Source organism: Apteryx mantelli, chromosome 14, assembly GCF_036417845.1.
Source record: "Apteryx mantelli isolate bAptMan1 chromosome 14, bAptMan1.hap1, whole genome shotgun sequence".
In the NCBI taxonomy this organism is placed as follows: Eukaryota; Metazoa; Chordata; class Aves; order Apterygiformes; family Apterygidae; genus Apteryx; species Apteryx mantelli.
In genome coordinates this window covers 20,717,911-20,726,454 of record NC_089991.1, presented here as the reverse complement: position 1 = coordinate 20,726,454, position 8,544 = coordinate 20,717,911, and positions in this window count along the sequence as shown.

Sequence of the window (8,544 nt, the reverse complement as noted above, 5' to 3'; positions counted from 1 at the left end):
GAGCTACTCTGGGGGGAATAAATGGTCACAGTAGAGTAGAAAAATGAGGGTACAGGGTAGAGGGACAATAGAGCACAAAATCACAGCTTTGCAAAAACATATGGAAACCACCTGCAAACCATGAGCTTTGCTCTCCACTTTTTTCCACTGCAGCCCTGGGACCGGGCGCTCCCAGGCCGCATCCAGCCCACGCCTGGTGGCCCAGCTCGTACCATGCAGCCAAGGGCAACTACAAACCAAAGTCATGCAACTTCTGCATCTTACCAAGCTCTGCCAGAGGGAGTATCTGGGATAAACAGCATGGTAACTGGGTTGCTCTTTGAATAACGCAGAGCTGCATAACGCAAAGCCAAGGACAAGCGTGCCGACAGAAGGCCTCAGCCCCTTTGTACTTTCTCCCTCGCTATCCTGAGAGGTTAACGCTTCCCATGATCGTTTAGACAAATTCTTGCGAGCAAGCCAGTAACTCTCTCCTTGTCTCTCGTAATTACTGTCCTAGAGTTCTCCTTGAGAGGGACCATCTGTTCCTGCTCCATCGCCAGGCATCTCCCCATCTCTTGTCGCAGCTCTTCCCCCAGAGAGCAGCGCTCAGCGTGCCGAGGGCAAATTTCCTCAGGCCTCCTGCATGGTTGTCCCTTGCTCGTTATGTTCAATCAGCTCAAAGGACGGATGTTCTCCAGGCGAAGGCGCCAGCCGCACTCTCTGGAGACCCTCGCGTGCCACAGCCTCGGGCAGGACATGCGGGCCGGTGGTCTCCAAGTGATCCAGAACAAGTTTGCTGCTCCTTGCTAGGAGCGACTGGAGCTGCAAAGACCCTGGAAGCCCTCACCCCCTTTGCTCCGTCCCTCCCGACCCCACCGAGCCAACGCGGGGCAGGAGAGCTGAACCGGCAGAGGTTTGGGGTCGGCAGCGAGCTGCGCTGCAGAGGGCGGCGCAGCCCCTGGGACCGGTTTCGTGGCCGGTGCATTGGCAGCGCTGCGTGGGAGAAGCTGCACGGCATGTGCCCGCACCAGCGGGCCGGCTGCGATTAGTCTCTTGCTTTTAATCAACAGCGAATTAGTCTCCAGGGCCCAATTCTCTCACTGCAGGATACAAGTAACTTCAGTGAAGTCAATAGAAGTGACTTGTACCCTTAGGCACAGGAATGTGGTCCTGGAAACTTGCTAGAGAATTGTGATTTATGCTCTGCGTGGCAGATTCAACCAAAGCTAGTGCCTGCCTCTTGGAATAACTCAAAACTAAACGTGCATTTATATAAAAGCTATAGCAAACCATCACATTTTACTGGGGGGGGGGGGGGATGTGCAATAAATTTCATGTCAAAGGCTTCCAGCAGTCAAAGACGAAAAGCACCTCCAGGAAAACCACTGGCATGGAGATAGCCCTTCGTCGCACAGTATCAGGTGGCTCATTCGTGCTTCTAAGGAATCTCGTTGGGACGTTTAAATGATCTGTAAAGGGCAAAACTCATTTTGCCAGCGTCTCCAGTGCCGACGTGAAGGGCCGATCGCCAGGCGGCTGCGGAGCAGGGGCGGCTGTCACGCGGTCCCGGGCACAGACCGCCCCGTCCGCCCCGCTCTGCCTCGCGCCCGGTCCCGTGCCGTCCGCAAGGCCCGCGAGGGGCTCTCGCTGCTTAGTCGTGTCGGCGACCGCGCGCCCTAAAGCTCCTATAAAGCTGGCTTTCTGCCTGCTTATCAAAATTATTGTCTGCAGAAGCATACGCATGCCTTCTCCAGAGTTTATCACAAGGCTTTATAGGCGCATTTACAGCTCCGAGCCCTGGGATGAGCCAGGTGCCGCTCACAAACCGGGGCGTCCTCTCCAGCCACCCTCCCTCGCCCGAGGACTCGCGCCCGCGCGGAGGCGCTGCCACGTGCCCCGGCGCTCGCCGCGGTGCTCTCGCCCCGGTCCCGCCATCCTCGCTCGGTTTTGCCCCGGTCCCAGGCTCGTTTCACACCGCCCTTCGCGCCGCGTCTGCGTGCCCGTCTGCGAGGCTTTGAGAAGAGCGTGCCGGGCTCCGGCCATCCTCCTCCTCGAGGTGCCGCTCTCCCGCCTCTCCTCGCCCAGCGCTTCCGCTCCCAGTACTTTGCAGGGAGGTTGGATCCCACAAAGGAGCAGTTTTCAAAGACATCCAAGCATATAATATCGGAAACTTTTAAACTGTTCCAAGGCTGGAAATAAAACCTACATCTGGAGTAATTTTAATGCAGCATTTAAGGTTGAAAACTGAGAGCCGGCGAGGAGTGTTTAAGCATTTACAAGCTAAGAGGCTCGCTGGGTCTGAAGGAAGAAATAAAACGTTCGGGGCAGCCAGAGATGAGCAATTTTTGCAGCCATTTTTCCCTCCTTTAGCAGCATTTCAAGGTCAGGTAGGAAGTCTGGCACTGCCTGGGTGTCAGGGCTTCTTCCAGCAACTTTGGATTTTGCGGATGCCAGGAACAGGGCAGCAGCTGAGGGGCACGAGCACGTCCCGCGCTGCTCAGCGCGCGGTGGCCGGAGCTGGCGCCGGTCCTTCACGAGGGGCCAAGGGCTCCGTCGGCCCCGCTGCTGCCCGCAGTGGGGACGCCACGGAGAGCGCCCGCAGCCGGGCCGGGAAAGGTCCGGCGAGGTGGCCGGCCTGCAAACCTCGGCCATGTCTGCGCCACCCTCGACATCCTGGCTCCCGGGAACAGGGTGAATTCCCATGAAAGCACCCAGTTTGTTATTTTGTAAGACTGGTTTTCACGAATGAGCAGTTTTTGAAAACGTCTGAGTATCTATAACCAGCTGCTTCCGGACTCATCCGAAGCCGGATATAAACCTTGCGCGGCTGCTCTGCTCGCACACACGCTCACTGACCTGTTCGGAAACCAGGCGGCAAACGAAAAGGAAGCGGAGTTTTACTTTCACTGCTTTTAACCCAGCCTGCCGTGCTCGTGCTGTTAAGGCAGCCGGGCTGGCAGCGGTGCGAGGGTGCTGCGGCGGGGAGCGCGGCCAGGCGGGCGGGTGGGCGCGGGGCTGGCCCGGTGGGGACCGCGCCGCCCTGCCGCGAACCGCCTGCGGCTCTGCCCGCGTCTCCGCGGGGGGACGGGAGCTGTGCCACGCCGTCCTGAGCGGTGGGAGCTGAACCGCCGCCAGTGGCGCCTGGGAGCAGGTACCAAGGGCAGGATCGCTTCATCCACGTCCTATGTCCTGGAAGATCCGTGGAAACGTGCTCTAGGTGACCCTGCTTGAGCAGAGGGGCTGGACTAGACGATCTCCAGAGGTCCCTTCCAGCCTCAGCCCTTCTGCGATTCTGTGATTTTTCCCCAGCGTTTTCTCGCAGGCCACGTGACACCTGGCCAAGCCTTGAGCAGACCCGACCTGGCAGCCTTTGCCCTCCAAATGTGGTCACCACGTGATCACCATTTAACACAAAATGTTAAAAAAAAATAGTTTTCTATTAATCCTGTCTGGGTCTAAGGTGCAAGGTCTTACACACTGCTGAGGTGCCTTCCCGTTCCTCTTTTCACCCTTTCCTCACTTCTGCAATTTTATCTTTTTACTTTTGCCCCCTCTCCCCCATCCTGTCCCTCGGCTCTTGCTGCTCCCAACCGGCCAGGGGTTCGCCCGGAGCGAGGCGACCCAGCGAACAGAGGCGTTTTGCAGATACGGTTCTTCCCTGTCCCAGCAGGGTTTGACACGGATGAAGAATTAACGGGAGGTTGCTGCAGGGTTTGAGTTCCCACCTCTGCATCCTTAGGGAAATACAACCCCAGAAACCTCCTTTCCTCAAGGAACCAGGTGAGAACAGCTTGCTCAGGCAATTCAGTATTTTCCCATTGCCAGATTTTGGCGAGCTCAAATTTTTTTTCTTACCGGGCTTTAGCGAGCAGCCGCTCGCAGCTCGTCGCCGGTTCCCGGTGCTCGCTCCGGCAGCCAGGCTGCCCGCGGTGCACCCAGGCCGCGGGAGACACTGCCCGCGCAGAGCAGCGCTGCGGCACCTCTCGCCCGTGAACGCGGCGTTTGCTCTCCCGGGCTGTTCTCCCAGCAGGCAACGGACTTCTTAATTTCTTCTTTAGGGCACGGTGGCCACAGAGGGGTTTCGCTGGTCGTCGCCATGCTCGCTTGCTTGAATGCACGGGAGCAGCACGAGAACAGCACGGGCTCACTGGCACCGCGCGGAGGAAAGCACCTCGAAGGGCGGCAGGGCCGTCTAAAAGCCGGGTTAAGCAGCCCTCGGACCATAAACAAGTTAGCGCATTACTTGTACGCTCGTGGCTACTGCCTAGTGCTGCCGTAGGCCGGAGTTAGGGCTGCCTGGGTCCCGCGGCTCTGGGAATTCAGTTTTGCCTCAGCTCCGAATCGCTGCGAAGCGTCAGCTGCTGCCGTTCCCATCAGGAAGATGTTTCTCCGAGGGGCACCTCAAGAGGAGGAGGTGAAAGCGTTGCGGAGCGAGGAGCTGCGGAAACGAAGCAGCATGTTTTCCTCGTCGGTGTTTGTGCCCGGTTTTCATTAATATTCCCGTGAATCAGTTTACTGGCAGGAATGCTCATAAAAATGAGATGTTTTTACAAATCTGAGCCTATACTGAGACCCATGACATCAGTGGAGTACCGTGAAGAATAGTATTGAAATCACAGACATCTCAGTGCAGGTTGGGAGCCAAAACAAAAGCTAGAGAGCGTTTGTGGCAAGCCAGTTTTTACGTCCTGTTTTCCCTAAGAGCCTTTTCTTGGTTTCGTGCTCATTAAATGAAGGTAAGAGCCCTCCGTATCCAGTCGGAACGAACCCGTTGAGCTCAGGTTTCCAATGCTGGCCAGCACGTCCTTATGATGAGGTGCTGAGGAACAAGCTCCAGCTAAGGAGTTACTAGCAAAAATTACTCAGCGAATAATTCTGAATAAGGAATAAACTTGAGAAACTTCAGCACTTGTTGGCTGATCACAGGGAGCAAGAAGAGAGAGAACTCGGTGCCTCAATTATTTGTGATGAGTTAATTATGCCAGCAAAGGATGATGGAAGATAGGAGCAGCAGTCAAAATTTTCTGGCTTTTCCCACCTACACAGTTTCCTCAGATCCACTCCAAATTAATGCAATTTGCAAGAGCAGACCCTCTCAAGTGCTGGTGACTCTCAGCCTCGATACGTTTTAATTTACTGCTCAGGCCGGCGGTACCGTGCCTGGCTCTGGGGATCTCGCCGACGCCGAATCCGGTGGGAAGCGGCCGGGCGCAAATTGTGGAGCGGTGCAGGAGGGCTTCGCCCGGCCGAGGCGACAGCCCTCCCTGGGCGACCCGAAACACGTCGAGGCGAGGCCGAGCTGTTCCACCCCGCGAGATCGGCAGGACGCCGCACGCGAAGCCCCGGCGCCCACGGGAGGGAACGAGCGGACGCGTTGTCCCGAGCAGCCAGCGCCGGGAGCGCCTGGGGCCGGCGGGGCAGGAGCACCATCCCCCGCCGGGGCGCCGAGCTCGCTGGAGCAAACCTCCCTGCAGAGCCGAGGAGGTTTGTCCATTCTCAGCCCCTCGGGGACTTCGGCAGCGGGGGAGCCTCTTCCCGGGTGCCTGCAGGATTTACGCAGCTCTGATTTTCGGTCCCCGCTCAAAACGGTGGCTCCCACGGGGAAGCCCGTTTCCCACGAGGCTTTCCGCCGCATCCCGCACCTCGCGGGGGCTCCGAGCAGCACCCGCCCCGGCAGCCGCCCGCACGGTATTCCCCGCGGCCGCTTCATTACCTGCTCGCGCGCGCACGGCCGTTACAGTTCAAGCAGAGATGAAACGCCCTGCTGGGATCGGTGCACCTTTAATTAATGGCAATTTTGCGGAAAATAGTGTATGTCCAGAACCAGCCTGCGAAGAATTGAGGTGCGCTCTCTCGCGCTCTCTCCTTTAATTACACGCGCCAGGATTTATTGAGACATCCAAGCTTTGTTTTCTGAGCATTTGGAGGCGCTTTCTGTTACAAATCACCAGATTTTTACGCATTTGGTAATGCATTTCTGGAGGAATTTTGAGCCTGGAAAGAAGCTACTAGCGGGGGACTCTTCGGGGTGTAGCTGTTGGCACCTGAAGAAGAGAAAAAAATTGGAGAGGAAAAAACGTAATGAAAATATATATTTGTATAAACAATCAACGAGGATCGCGTTTGCGTGTTAAACAACCACCTTGAAATTGGTCTGTCTCAAAGGACTGAGCAATTGCAGACTACCTTAGCATGAATGATTTATGACATTCATGAACTTGGCAACTGCATCAGTTTTCCTAAACCTGGCAGCAAACACCACCTGCATATTAAGTGAAGATTTATGATTTATAAAATTCACCTCATTATGCAGAAGAACATGAATTGTCTTATGTGTGCAGTCTATAACTCCCAGGACAGATGAAAAGGCAGCTATGACACACAATTTATGCGTTCTTGCTGCTGAAGTTTGTGAGGGAAAAACCGACCGAACAACTAGGTCTTTGGGTAGGATATCTTCAAAACTGCCCGCGTCCCTCTCCCTCCGCCCAGAATGAGGCAGCGGCGGAAAGTGCCCGCTCTCTTGCAGGAGAAAAAGCATTGCAAAGATTAATGGTGGAGGTCATTTTAATCAATATGCTAAATGATGCTCTCCCTCCAAAAAGGACAGGAACAGGAAGCATCCGAGATGACTCCAGGGAAATAGCAAGCTTGGCGTTGATCTCATCGTTTGCATTTTTCCCCACCCTTTTTGGTGTCCTTTTTGACCTTTCCCACCAAGGAACTCAGCTTCCCGGCTTTGAGGAGTGTCTCTGCCACGTCCCTTGGCCCTCTAAGGACACCAAAATGCCGCGTGCAGCTGAAGCGTGGGACTCGCTTCCCCAAGAAAGGACTGAAGCCCAAAACACCCACACTGAGGTTACAGTTGGTTTCACTCATTGGGGTAAGGAGAGCCTTGAAAACAGGCAGGGCTGATGGTCCGAAAACAGGAGAGTGACACGGTCCAAGGAAAATGCTCCAAGTCAGAACTTACCCCCAATTTACCACTTTTTTTTTTTTTAAACGATTTTACCACTCCTGCCCTGCTGTGCCCAGACGCAGCCGGCAGGCCGCAGGCAGGACACCCTGCCCACTGGGGCAGATGCGCCTGAGCCGGCGGCGCGGCACGGCACCTGCCCTGTGACCTGCTGAGCTGTCTCCTGAGCCCAGGGCTGCCGGGCAAGCGGCAGTTCGGAGCACAGCAGCTTCTGCGCCGGCCTCCGAGCCGTGCGGCATGTTGCTAATGACACCCAGGGGTTTCGGCTTCTCCTGCAGGGGGAAAACATGTGCGAAGACTTTGGGTTCGTAATTGGCTGCAATGCTGCTGAAATCAATTTAAGCTGCCTCCATGGCTGGCTTGGCCCCTGGTGCCCAGCCCGTGCTGCAGCTCCCTGCGTGGCTGTGCAGGGAATCGGCTCCGGGAGGAAACCAGCCCGGCAAAACGCAAAGGTGCAGCAGATCCCTCCTGCTCCGGGTCGCCGTGTGACCGCAGCCCGCCAGCACGGGGAAGAACAGCGGCTGCTTCGCCTGGCACCGATCCCTGAGCGATCGCAGCTTGCGAAGGCTGCAGGCAGCGAGGCTGCGGATGTGGCTCGAGCGGTGGTGAGCGGCGGCTGCGGTGCTCTCCTGGCTCGCTGGCCCTGGGTCTCGATGTCACGCCAGCTGCAGCGAGGGGGTCCCTCGCCGGTGTTGCCCCCTTTCAGTGGTCCCCTGTGAACTCCTGTCAAAGAAGGTGCCTCGTGTCCCTGTTTTTAAAACCCTGGCTCTAGGGAAGAGCCTGGGTTAAAGCACAGACCTGGCTGGCAGCAGGGCTGCCTGGGGCCTCCTGGCAATAGAGGTGACAATTTGGGGCTTTGCTGCACTGGGGCAGGAAAGGGGCAGGGGAGCGGGGCTGGGGGCTGAGCGGAGCACCCCATGCCTTTCCAGGTGAGCGGGGGCTGCGGGGGCTTGGGTAAAGGCAGGAGGTCTCAGGTGTGCCCTCCCCTGGGAATGAAGGGCTTGGCTGCACATTGCCGAACGTTTCCGTACCCTCGGGTGATGGTGAGGCTTGGCTGAGCGAGGAAGGCACAACGGGGGGGAGATGGGGAGCCAAAGCTGGAGGGAATCAGGATATGTTTGTTCTCATTCTGCTGCTGGGGGGGGAGGGGAGAAACACTTTACTGTTTATTTTCTGCAGTAAAAACCTGCACTGAAGACCTTCAAAAATATATGCTGGTGCTACTGGAAAGAAGGGAGCTGGGAATGCGAATTTTTTTTAATCCCCTTCATTGTAGTCTTATCACCGAGGCAGCAGAGAACAAGTGTTTCCTCTGTCTAAGCCTGAATCAGGAATTTCTTTCTCTTCCAAATGTTACTCTTCTGTTTCATGCAGGTCTCATGGGGCTGATTTCAAAATGAAATTGTTGTAATTGTAGCAGAAATTGCGGGCTGTCCCTGGGCCTGGTGCATTGGCACCAGCCGATCCGAAAGGACCTTCCTGGCACCCCCCCTGCCAGGCAGGGAAGGGTCCTTCTCTCCCCGCTTCATATTCAGGCAGCCTACACGAAACAGCGCGCTTCCACGGAGGAGCTGCACAAGGTTCAC